We start from the raw sequence: 12,557 nt of genomic DNA, 5'->3' as shown, positions 1-12,557 counted from the left end.
AGTATGGTTTTCACTCCTCGCCTTCTTATTATTCTCAGTACCTTGGGTATGAGAGGTAGAGGAGGAGACACATAAACCGACTGGTACACCCACGGTGTCACTAGAGCGTCCCCAGCGATCGCCTGAGGGTCCCTTGACCTGGCGCAATGTCTTTTCAACTTCTTGTTGAGGCGGGACGCCATCATGTCCACCCGTGGTCATTCCCAACGGTTTACCCGCATTTGGAAAACTTCTGGATGAAGTCCCCATTCTCCTGGGTGTAGGTCGCCCATCGGAGAATCCTTGTGGCTTCTGCCATCGCCATCCTGCTTCTTGTGCCGCCCTGTCTGTGTACATGGGCGACCGCCGTGATGTCGTCTGATTGGATCAGTACCGGCTGGTTCTGAAGCAGGGGCCTTGCTTGGCTTAGGGCATTGTAAATGGCCCTTAGCTGCAGAAAATTTATGTGAAGCGAAATCTCCTTGGAAATTTCTTCCCTGTGTGACTGCACCCCAGCCCCGAAGGCTGGCATCCGTGGTCACCAGGACCCAGTCCTGTATTCCGAATCTGCGGCCCTCTAGTAGATGAGCCCTCTGCAGCCACCACAGCAGCGACACCCTGTTTCTTGCTGACAGGGTTATCCGCTGTTGTATCTGTAGATGGGACCCGGACCATTAGTCCCACAGGTCCCACTGGAACGTCCTTGCGTGGAGTCTTCCGAATAGAATTATGCTTTGTACGAAGCTACCATTTTTCCCAGGACTCGTGTGCATTGATGTACCGACACCTGTCCTGGTTTTAGGATGTCTCTGACTAGAGATGACAACTCCTCGGCTTTTTCCACTGGAAGAAACACTCTTTTCTGGTCTGCGTTCAGAAACATTCCCAGGAACAGAAGACGTGTCGTCGGGACCAGCTGTGACTTTGGAATATTGAGAATCCAGTCGTGCTGTTGTAGCACTTCCCGAGAGAGTGCTACCCCCACTACCAACTGTTCTTTGGACCTCGCCTTTATCAGGAGGTCGTCCAAGTACGGGATAATAAAAACTTCCTTCTTGCGAAGGAGTATCATCACTTCGGTCATTACCTAGGTAAAGACCTTTGGTGCCGTGGACAACTCCAACGGCCGCGACTGGAACTGATAGTGACAGTCCTGTACCACATATCTGAGGTACTCCTGGTGAGGGGGGTAAATAGGGACATGCAGGTACGCATCCTTGATGTCCAGGGAGACCCTGTAATCCCCCTCGTCCAGGCTCGTAATAACCGCCCTGAGCGATTCCATCTTGAACTTGAATCTTCTGATATAAAAGTTCAAGCATTTTAATTTCAAGATGGGTCTCACCGAACCGTTTCGGTACCACAACCACTGTGGAATAGTAACCCCTTCCTTGCTGAAGGAGGGACACCTTGACAATCACTTGTTGTGATTATAGTGTTGAATATCCACCAACACCGTCTCCCTGGCAGAGGGAGGTGCCGGTAAGGCAGATTTTAGGAAACGGCGGGGGGAAGAACGTCTCGAACTCCAGCCTGTACCCCTGAGATACTAATTGAAGGACTCAGGGATCCATGTGAGAGAGCCCACTGTGTGCTGAAATTCCTGAGACGGGCCCCCACGTACCCGGGTCCGCCTGAGCAGCCCCAGCACCATGCTGTGGACCTACCGGACGCAGGGAGGACTTCTGCTCTTGGGAACTAGCTGTGTGTTGCAGCTTTTTCCTCTACCTTTGCCTCTCGGCAGAAAGGATGAGCCTCTAGCCCTCTTGCTTTTCTGGGGCCGAAAGGACTGTACTTGATGATACGGTGCTTTCTTTTGTTGTGGGGTAGCCTGTGGCAAAAAAATCGATTTCCCAGCAGTATCTGTGGAAAGGAGGTCTGAAAAACCATCCCCAAACAGTTTCACCCCCTTATAGGGCAACTTCCATGTGCCGATTCGAGTCGGCATCGCCTGACCATTGCCAAGTCCATAACCCCCGTCTGGCGGCAATGGACCTAGCGCTTATTTTTGATGCCAGCCGGCAAATATCCCTCTGTGCATCACGCATGTATAAGACCACGTCTTTTATATGCTCTATTTTCAGCAAAATATTGTCCCTATCCATAGTTATTTTCTGACAGGGAATCTGACCACGCAGCGGGAGCAATGCACATCCATGCCGAAGCAAAGGCTGGTCGCAATATAATGCCCTAGTGTGTGACTATATCTTATAGGGTAACCTCCTGCTTTCTATCAGCAGGTTCCTTCAGGGCGGCCGTATCCGGAGACGGTAGTGCCACCTTTTCTGATAAGCGTGTAAGCGCTGTATCTACCCTATGGGGTGTTTCCCCGCGTGACCTATCCTCTGGCGGGAAAGGGTACGCTGCCAATAACCGTTGTAGAACTTATCAATTTCTTACCGGGGGAAGACCACTCTTCCTCACACACCTCATTTAATTTCTCAGATGCCGGAAAAACTACTAATAGTTTTCTCTCACCAAACACAATACCCTTTTATGTGGTACCTGGGGTATAATCTAGAGATGAGCGGGTTCGGTTTCTCTGAAACCGAACCCGCACGAACTTCATGTTTTTTTCACGGGTCCGAGCAGACTCGGATCCTCCCGCCTTGCTCGGTTAACCCGAGCGCGCCCGAACGTCATCATGACGCTGTCGGATTCTCGCGAGACTCGGATTCTATATAAGGAGCCGCGCGTCGCCGCCATTTTCACACGTGCATTGAGATTGATAGGGAGAGGACGTGGCTGGCGTCCTCTCCATTAGAAATTAGATTAGAAGAGAGAGAGAGATTGTGCAGAGTCAGACAGAGTTTACCACAGTGACCAGTGCAGTTGTTGTTAGTTAACTTTTATTTATTTTAATATAATATATCCGTTCTCTGCTATATCCGTTCTCTGCCTGAAAAAAAACGATACACAGCAGCAGCCAGTCACACAGTGTGACTCAGTCTGTGTGCACTCAGCTCAGCCCAGTGTGCTGCACATCAATGTATAAAAGGCAAAGCTTATAATAATTGTGGGGGAGACTGGGGAGCACTGCAGGTTGTTATAGCAGGAGCCCCCAGGAGTACATAATATTATATTAATTTAAAATTAAACAGTGCACACTTTTGCTGCAGGAGTGCCACTGCCAGTGTGACTAGTGGTGACCAGTGCCTGACCACCAGTATAGTAGTATATTGTTGTATGTATTGTATACTATCTCTTTATCAACCAGTCTATATTAGCAGCAGACACAGTACAGTGCGGTAGTTCACGGCTGTGGCTACCTCTGTGTCGGCAGTCGGAACTCGGCAGGCAGTCCGTCCATCCATAATTGTATTACAATATATACCACCTAACCGTGGTATTTTTTTTTCTTTCTTTATACCGTCGTCATAGTGTCATACTAGTTGTTACGAGTATACTACTATCTCTTTATCAACCAGTGTACAGTGCGGTAGTTCACGGCTGTGGCTACCTCTGTGTCGGCAGTCGGCAGGCAGTCCGTCCATCCATAATTGTATTATTATTATAATATATACCACCTAACCGTGGTTTTTTTTTCATTCTTTATACCGTCGTCATAGTGTCATACTAGTTGTTACGAGTATACTACTATCTCTTTATCAACCAGTGTACAGTGCGGTAGTTCACGGCTGTGGCTACCTCTGTGTCGGCAGTCGGCAGGCAGTCCGTCCATCCATAATTGTATTATTATTATAATATATACCACCTAACCGTGGTTTTTTTTTCATTCTTTATACCGTCGTCATAGTGTCATACTAGTTGTTACGAGTATACTACTATCTCTTTATCAACCAGTGTACAGTGCGGTAGTTCACGGCTGTGGCTACCTCTGTGTCGGCAGTCGGCAGGCAGTCCGTCCATCCATAATTGTATTATTATTATAATATATACCACCTAACCGTGGTTTTTTTATACCACCTAACCGTGGCAGTCCGTCCATAATTGTATACTAGTATCCAATCCATCCATCTCCATTGTTTACCTGAGGTGCCTTTTAGTTCTGCCTATAAAATATGGAGAACAAAAAAGTTGAGGTTCCAAAATTAGGGAAAGATCAAGATCCACTTCCACCTCGTGCTGAAGCTGCTGCCACTAGTCATGGCCGAGACGATGAAATGCCAGCAACGTCGTCTGCCAAGGCCGATGCCCAATGTCATAGTACAGAGCATGTCAAATCCAAAACACCAAATATCAGAAAAAAAAGGACTCCAAAACCTAAAATAAAATTGTCGGAGGAGAAGCGTAAACTTGCCAATATGCCATTTACCACACGGAGTGGCAAGGAACGGCTGAGGCCCTGGCCTATGTTCATGGCTAGTGGTTCAGCTTCACATGAGGATGGAAGCACTCAGCCTCTCGCTAGAAAACTGAAAAGACTCAAGCTGGCAAAAGCACCGCAAAGAACTGTGCGTTCTTTGAAATCCCAAATCCACAAGGAGAGTCCAATTGTGTCGTTTGCGATGCCTGACCTTCCCAACACTGGACGTGAAGAGCATGCGCCTTCCACTATTTGCATGCCCCCTGCAAGTGCTGGAAGGAGCACCCGCAGTCCAGTTCCTGATAGTCAGATTGAAGATGTCAGTGTTGAAGTACACCAGGATGAGGAGGATATGGGTGTTGCTGGCGCTGGGGAGGAAATTGACCAGGAGGATTCTGATGGTGAGGTGGTTTGTTTAAGTCAGGCACCCGGGGAGACACCTGTTGTCCGTGGGAGGAATATGGCCGTTGACATGCCAGGTGAAAATACCAAAAAAATCAGCTCTTCGGTGTGGAGGTATTTCACCAGAAATGCGGACAACAGGTGTCAAGCCGTGTGTTCCCTTTGTCAAGCTGTAATAAGTAGGGGTAAGGACGTTAACCACCTCGGAACATCCTCCCTTATACGTCACCTGCAGCGCATTCATAATAAGTCAGTGACAAGTTCAAAAACTTTGGGTGACAGCGGAAGCAGTCCACTGACCAGTAAATCCCTTCCTCTTGTAACCAAGCTCACGCAAACCACCCCACCAACTCCCTCAGTGTCAATTTCCTCCTTCCCCAGGAATGCCAATAGTCCTGCAGGCCATGTCACTGGCAAGTCTGACGAGTCCTCTCCTGCCTGGGATTCCTCCGATGCATCCTTGCGTGTAACGCCTACTGCTGCTGGCGCTGCTGTTGTTGCCGCTGGGAGTCGATGGTCATCCCAGAGGGGAAGTCGTAAGCCCACTTGTACTACTTCCAGTAAGCAATTGACTGTTCAACAGTCCTTTGCGAGGAAGATGAAATATCACAGCAGTCATCCTACTGCAAAGCGGATAACTGAGTCCTTGACAACTATGTTGGTGTTAGACGTGCGTCCGGTATCCGCCGTTAGTTCACAGGGAACTAGACAATTTATTGAGGCAGTGTGCCCCCGTTACCAAATACCATCTAGGTTCCACTTCTCTAGGCAGGCGATACCGAGAATGTACACGGACGTCAGAAAAAGACTCACCAGTGTCCTAAAAAATGCAGTTGTACCCAATGTCCACTTAACCACGGACATGTGGACAAGTGGAGCAGGGCAGGGTCAGGACTATATGACTGTGACAGCCCACTGGGTAGATGTATGGACTCCCGCCGCAAGAACAGCAGCGGCGGCACCAGTAGCAGCATCTCGCAAACGCCAACTCTTTCCTAGGCAGGCTACGCTTTGTATCACCGCTTTCCAGAATACGCACACAGCTGAAAACCTCTTACGGCAACTGAGGAAGATCATCGCGGAATGGCTTACCCCAATTGGACTCTCCTGTGGATTTGTGGCATCGGACAACGCCAGCAATATTGTGTGTGCATTAAATATGGGCAAATTCCAGCACGTCCCATGTTTTGCACATACCTTGAATTTGGTGGTGCAGAATTTTTTAAAAAACGACAGGGGCGTGCAAGAGATGCTGTCGGTGGCCAGAAAAATTGCGGGACACTTTCGGCGTACAGGCACCACGTACAGAAGACTGGAGCACCACCAAAAACTACTGAACCTGCCCTGCCATCATCTGAAGCAAGAAGTGGTAACGAGGTGGAATTCAACCCTCTATATGCTTCAGAGGTTGGAGGAGCAGCAAAAGGCCATTCAAGCCTATACAATTGAGCACGATATAGGAGATGGAATGCACCTGTCTCAAGTGCAGTGGAGAATGATTTCAACGTTGTGCAAGGTTCTGATGCCCTTTGAACTTGCCACACGTGAAGTCAGTTCAGACACTGCCAGCCTGAGTCAGGTCATTCCCCTCATCAGGCTTTTGCAGAAGAAGCTGGAGGCATTGAAGAAGGAGCTAAAAGGGAGCGATTCCGCTAGGCATGTGGGACTTGTGGATGCAGCCCTTAATTCGCTTAACAAGGATTCACGGGTGGTCAATCTGTTGAAATCAGAGCACTACATTTTGGCCACCGTGCTCGATCCTAGATTTAAAGCCTACCTTGGATCTCTCTTTCCGGCAGACACAGGTCTGCTGGGGTTGAAAGACCTGCTGGTGACAAAATTGTCAAGTCAAGCGGAACGCGACCTGTCAACATCTCCTCCTTCACATTCTCCCGCAACTGGGGGTGCGAGGAAAAGGCTCAGAATTCCGAGCCCACCCGCTGGCGGTGATGCAGGGCAGTCTGGAGCGACTGCTGATGCTGACATCTGGTCCGGACTGAAGGACCTGACAACGATTACGGACATGTCGTCTACTGTCACTGCATATGATTCTCTCAACATTGATAGAATGGTGGAGGATTATATGAGTGACCGCATCCAAGTAGGCACGTCACACAGTCCGTACTTATACTGGCAGGAAAAAGAGGAAATTTGGAGGCCCTTGCACAAACTGGCTTTATTCTACCTAAGTTGCCCTCCCACAAGTGTGTACTCCGAAAGAGTGTTTAGTGCCGCCGCTCACCTTGTCAGCAATCGGCGTACGAGGTTACATCCAGAAAATGTGGAGAAGATGATGTTCATTAAAATGAATTATAATCAATTCCTCCGCGGAGACATTGACCAGCAGCAATTGCCTCCACAAAGTACACAGGGAGCTGAGATGGTGGATTCCAGTGGGGACGAATTGATAATCTGTGAGGAGGGGGATGTACACGGTGATATATCGGAGGGTGAAGATGAGGTGGACATCTTGCCTCTGTAGAGCCAGTTTGTGCAAGGAGAGATTAATTGCTTCTTTTTTGGGGGGGGTCCAAACCAACCCGTCATATCAGTCACAGTCGTGTGGCAGACCCTGTCACTGAAATGATGGGTTGGTTAAAGTGTGCATGTCCTGTTTTGTTTATACAACATAAGGGTGGGTGGGAGGGCCCAAGGATAATTCCATCTTGCACCTCTTTTTTCTTTTCTTTTTCTTTGCATCATGTGCTGATTGGGGAGGGTTTTTTGGAAGGGACATCCTGCGTGACACTGCAGTGCCACTCCTAGATGGGCCCGGTGTTTGTGTCGGCCACTAGGGTCGCTAATCTTACTCACACAGCTACCTCATTGCGCCTCTTTTTTTCTTTGCGTCGTGCTGTTTGGGGAGGGTTTTTTGGAAGGGACATCCTGCGTGACACTGCAGTGCCACTCCTAGATGTGCCCGGTGTTTGTGTCGGCCACTAGGGTCGCTAATCTTACTCACACAGTCAGCTACCTCATTGCGCCTCTTTTTTTCTTTGCGTCATGTGCTGTTTGGGGAGGGTTTTTTGGAAGGGCCATCCTGCGTGACACTGCAGTGCCACTCCTAGATGGGCCCGGTGTTTGTGTCGGCCACTAGGGTCGCTAATCTTACTCACACAGCTACCTCATTGCGCCTCTTTTTTTCTTTGCGTCATGTGCTGTTTGGGGAGGGTTTTTTGGAAGGGACATCCTGCGTGACACTGCAGTGCCACTCCTAGATGGGCCCGGTGTTTGTGTCGGCCACTAGGGTCGCTTATCTTTCTCACACAGCTACCTCATTGCGCCTCTTTTTTTCTTTGCGTCATGTGCTGTTTGGGGAGGGTTTTTTGGAAGGGACATCCTGCGTGACACTGCAGTGCCACTCCTAGATGGGCCCGGTGTTTGTGTCGGCCACTAGGGTCGCTTATCTTTCTCACACAGTCAGCTACCTCATTGCGCCTCTTTTTTTCTTTGCGTCATGTGCTGTTTGGGGAGGGTTTTTTGGAAGGGACATCCTGCGTGACACTGCAGTGCCACTCCTAGATGGGCCCGGTGTTTGTGTCGGCCACTAGGGTCGCTTATCTTTCTCACACAGTCAGCTACCTCATTGCGCCTCTTTTTTTCTTTGCGTCATGTGCTGTTTGGGGAGGGTTTTTTGGAAGGGACATCCTGCGTGACACTGCAGTGCCACTCCTAGATGGGCCCGGTGTTTGTGTCGGCCACTAGGGTCGCTTATCTTTCTCACACAGTCAGCTACCTCATTGCGCCTCTTTTTTTCTTTGCGTCATGTGCTGTTTGGGGAGGGTTTTTTGGAAGGGACATCCTGCGTGACAATGCAGTGCCACTCCTAGATGGGCCCGGTGTTTGTGTCGGCCACTAGGGTCGCTAATCTTACTCACACAGCTACCTCATTGCGCCTCTTTTTTTCTTTGCGTCATGTGCTGTTTGGGGAGGGTTTTTTGGAAGGGACATCCTGCGTGACACTGCAGTGCCACTCCTAGATGGGCCCGGTGTTTGTGTCGGCCACTAGGGTCGCTTATCTTACTCACACAGCGACCTCGGTGCAAATTTTAGGACTAAAAATAATATTGTGAGGTGTGATGTGTTCAGAATAGGCTGAAAATGATGGTAAATTATGTTTTTTGAGGTTAATAATACTTTGGGATCAAAATTACCCCCAAATTCTATGATTTAAGCTGTTTTTTAGGGTTTTTTGAAAAAAACACCCGAATCCAAAACACACCCGAATCCGACAAAAAAAATTCGGTGAGGTTTTGCCAAAACGCGGTCGAACCCAAAACACGGCCGCGGAACCGAACCCAAAACCAAAACACAAAACCCGAAAAATTTCCGGCGCTCATCTCTAGTATAATCATAAATGTGTAATACATTTTTCATTGCCTCAATCCTGTAACGGGTGGACCTATTTGGAGGGTACACCAGTCTCATCGATGTCGACACTGGAGTCAGTATCCGTGTCGACATCTGTGTCTGTTATCTGAGGTACCGGGCGATTTTAGAGCCCCCCATGACATTTGAGACGCTGGAACAGGCACAAGCTGAGTAGCCGGCTGTTCCGTGTCGTCGACCTTTTATGTAAGGAGTTGACACTTTCACGTAATCCTTCCATAAGTTCAACCACACCGGTGTCGACCCCGCAGGGGGTGACAACATATTTACAGGCATTCGCTCCGCCTCCACCTCATTATCCTCCACATACCTGTCGACACAGCCGTACCGACACACAGCACACACACAGGGAATGCTCTGATAGAGGACAGGACCCCACAAAGCCCTTTGGGGAGACAGAGGGAGAGTATGCCAGCACACACCAGGGCGCTATATATCACAGGGATAGCACCTATAAAAAAGTGTTTTCCCTTATAGCTGCATATATATTGTATACTGCGCCTAAATTGTGCCCCCCCTCTCTTTTTAACCCTTTCTGTAGTGTATTAACTGCAGGGGAGAGCCAGGGAGCTTCCCTCCAACGGAGCTGTGAGGGAAAAATGGCGCCAGTGTGCTGAAGGAGATAGCTCCGCCCCTTTTTCGCGGACTTTTCTCCCGCATTTTTATGGATTCTGGCAGGGGTTAATGTACATCCATATAGCCCTGGGGGTTATATGTGATGTATTTTTGCCAGCCAAGGTGTTAATATTGCTGCTCAGGGCGCCCCCCCCCCCAGCACCCTGCACCCATCAGTGACCGCAGTGTGAGGTGTGCATGAGGAGCAATGGCGCACAGCTGCAGTGCTGTGCGCTACCTTGATGAAGACTGATGTCTTCTGCCGCCGATTTTCCGGACCTCTTCTTGCTTCTGGCTCTGTAAGGGGGCCGGCGGCGCGGCTCTGGGACCGGACTCCGAGGCTGGGCCTGTGTTCGATCCCTCTGGAGCTAATGGTGTCCAGTAGCCTAAGAAGCCCAAGCTGGCTGCAAGCAGGCAGGTTCGCTTCTTCTCCCCTTAGTCCCTCGATGCAGTGAGCCTGTTGCCAGCAGGTCTCACTGAAAATAAAAAACCTAAAACTAACTTTTATCTAAGAAGCTCAGTAGAGCCCCCTAGATTGCACCCTGCTCGGTCGGGCACAAAAATCTAACTGAGGCTTGGAGTAGGGTCATAGGGGGAGGAGCCAGTGCACACCAGGTAGTCCTAAAGCTTTCTTTTTGTGCCCAGTCTCCTGCGGAGCCGCTATTCCCCATGGTCCTTACGGAGTTCCCAGCATCCACTAGGACGTCAGAGAAATATATATATATATATATACAGTGTCGGACTGGGGCATGAAGGGCCCACCGGGGAATGCAGTGGTAGGGGCCCATGTTTAGGGGTGTGGTCAGTCTCCAGTGGGGGTGTGGCCAGCTGCTACATTGGTTTGCCTAACCATTAGTGAGTGCATGGGATGGGCCCCTTGACAAATATATAAATACTGCTAGTGCGTGCATGATAATGTACAAGATAAATATTGGCAATGCACTGTACAGAATACATCATAGTCCTGTGCAGTATAAGGTAACATATGTATAATGTATCATTCAAGAACATAGTCTGGAACCTGATCACTAGAGGAGGAGGAGGGGCCCCAGGCAGTGGGGCCCAATGGTGGTTTCCCCTGTACCCCTGTGGGCCAATCCGACCCTGTATGTATGTGTGTATGTATATGTATATACATATTCTCATGCACTATAGTTTCTAGAATGTATACCTTAATTTAAGAAATATTTTACACAATTTAATTTGCAATATAGCAGGGTACTGTGTATGCCGGAAACTCACATTGAAAGTATAACTAAAGTGCTTGTTTATAGAAGTGGAGATGGTGGTAATCAGATTCTAGCTGTTATCTTCTACAAAGTACAGTAATAGATAAATAAGTAGAATCTGATTGGTTGCTATAGGCAACATCTCCACTTCTTTGAACCAGCACTTTAGTAAACTCCCTAAGTGCGGAGTTTGAGGTGTTCATATGCATAGTAATGGATATATTGAAATGATTGTTGTAATGCAAATAACAGTCAATCAATATGTTACCATTGTTATGTCATAAACTATTTTATGGAACCCAAAATCCACATCCATGATCAATCTTCCTCAAAAACAATTGCAACCGACACCCCCAAATGTGACTAAATAACTGGTATAAACCAAATCTAGTATATGAAATTATTCTTCATCACATTTTAACTAAAGTAAGGGATATACTGAGATTTGTATCTGGAATGGAGCAAGGAAGGTTTTATGTGTTTAGAAAAAGGAAGTGGTTAGTATTCAAGAAAAACAAAAAATAAAACAGGATTGCTCATAAAAACAGAATGGAAATTAGAATGTATGAACTTTGCTTAACATAGAGTTGTGATCATTTATATCAAGGCTTATACTAGGGGTGTGTGACATGTTCTGCCACCCTGGGTTCAAGACCATGGGGGAGTCATTGTCGCTGCCCTAATGACACCTGTATTCAGCTTGTAAGGTGCCTTTGACCAGATCTTGCAGCCTGAAGAGCAGCCTGGTATGTGTCCTTTGGATGTCCCCAATACTTAGATTTCTTCTCACAGCCTCCTCTTTAACAGCATGATGCCATGATATGCCCAAGGCATAGACGTTCCCTGTTACAGCCCTGAATACTACAATCTTCCTGCAGATTTTACCTATGGTCTGCTGGACTGCAGTGCCCCAAGTAAAATGTGCCACTTCAGTCAGCTCAGCTGAGCCAGTTGCTATCTCTGACTGCATTAGTTTCACTGTGACTGGCAGTGACTTCCCATTGGAAGTGCTACCTGCCAGCCACTCGCAGGACAGGCAGTCCCACTGGGAGGTGTTTACTCCCTCTGGCACTGTCAGAGCGTGCTGCAATTAGCAGAGAGTGTGCTTCCAGTAGGAAGTCACTCCTTGCCTGATCATCAGCCCTAGCCAGCTTATATGAGCTGCTGCCAATGCAGTCCATAGAAGTCAGGGTTTTGTGCATACGCAGTCAAGTCACTGCTTGTGCGCATGTGCCAGTCCAGGTGCATGCCAGATCCATTGCGCAGGTGTTGGGACCCGGCTGTCTCCTCGCCTCCTCCTTCTCTCTGTGCATGGGTAGCGGCAGATTCCCTACCCAAAACAGAAGAGTGTTCAGTGCTGCTGGAGACCCTGATTCTTCAACTATAAAATTCTCAGTCTGTGGCTTCCTGCTGCCTCACATGCAGCCCTGTCTACACTGACCGATCACTCATCCCCTGATATCTATGTTGTAATGGTCTCGTAAACGTGTATATCTAACAAGAGAGGTATCTTCGTATGGAGGTCAACATATTCAAGGGAATATCCATTTTAAGATTTATTATCGTCCTCTTGTCGCAAGGGAAGGACCCTCATTGTTACAGACAATGGCTAGGAATATATCAAATTGAATTCTATAATAACGATGGCAGAATACGAACATGATGTCCTTTCTTCC

The 12,557-nt window shown here is 48.3% G+C and overlaps 1 protein-coding gene across 1 annotated transcript in view; it reads right to left on the bottom strand.

Annotated features, from left to right (window-relative positions):
• The window catches only part of NTNG2 (netrin G2), a 207,353-nt gene that overhangs the window by 177,295 nt on the left and 17,501 nt on the right, over positions 1-12,557 (bottom strand). The gene's annotated exons all lie outside the window — the stretch shown is intronic.

This window comes from Pseudophryne corroboree, chromosome 8 (genome assembly GCF_028390025.1).
Source record: "Pseudophryne corroboree isolate aPseCor3 chromosome 8, aPseCor3.hap2, whole genome shotgun sequence".
NCBI classification, from domain to species: Eukaryota; Metazoa; Chordata; class Amphibia; order Anura; family Myobatrachidae; genus Pseudophryne; species Pseudophryne corroboree.
The sequence above is the reverse complement of the archived record's forward strand: the minus strand, read 5'-3'. Positions and strand labels throughout refer to the sequence as shown.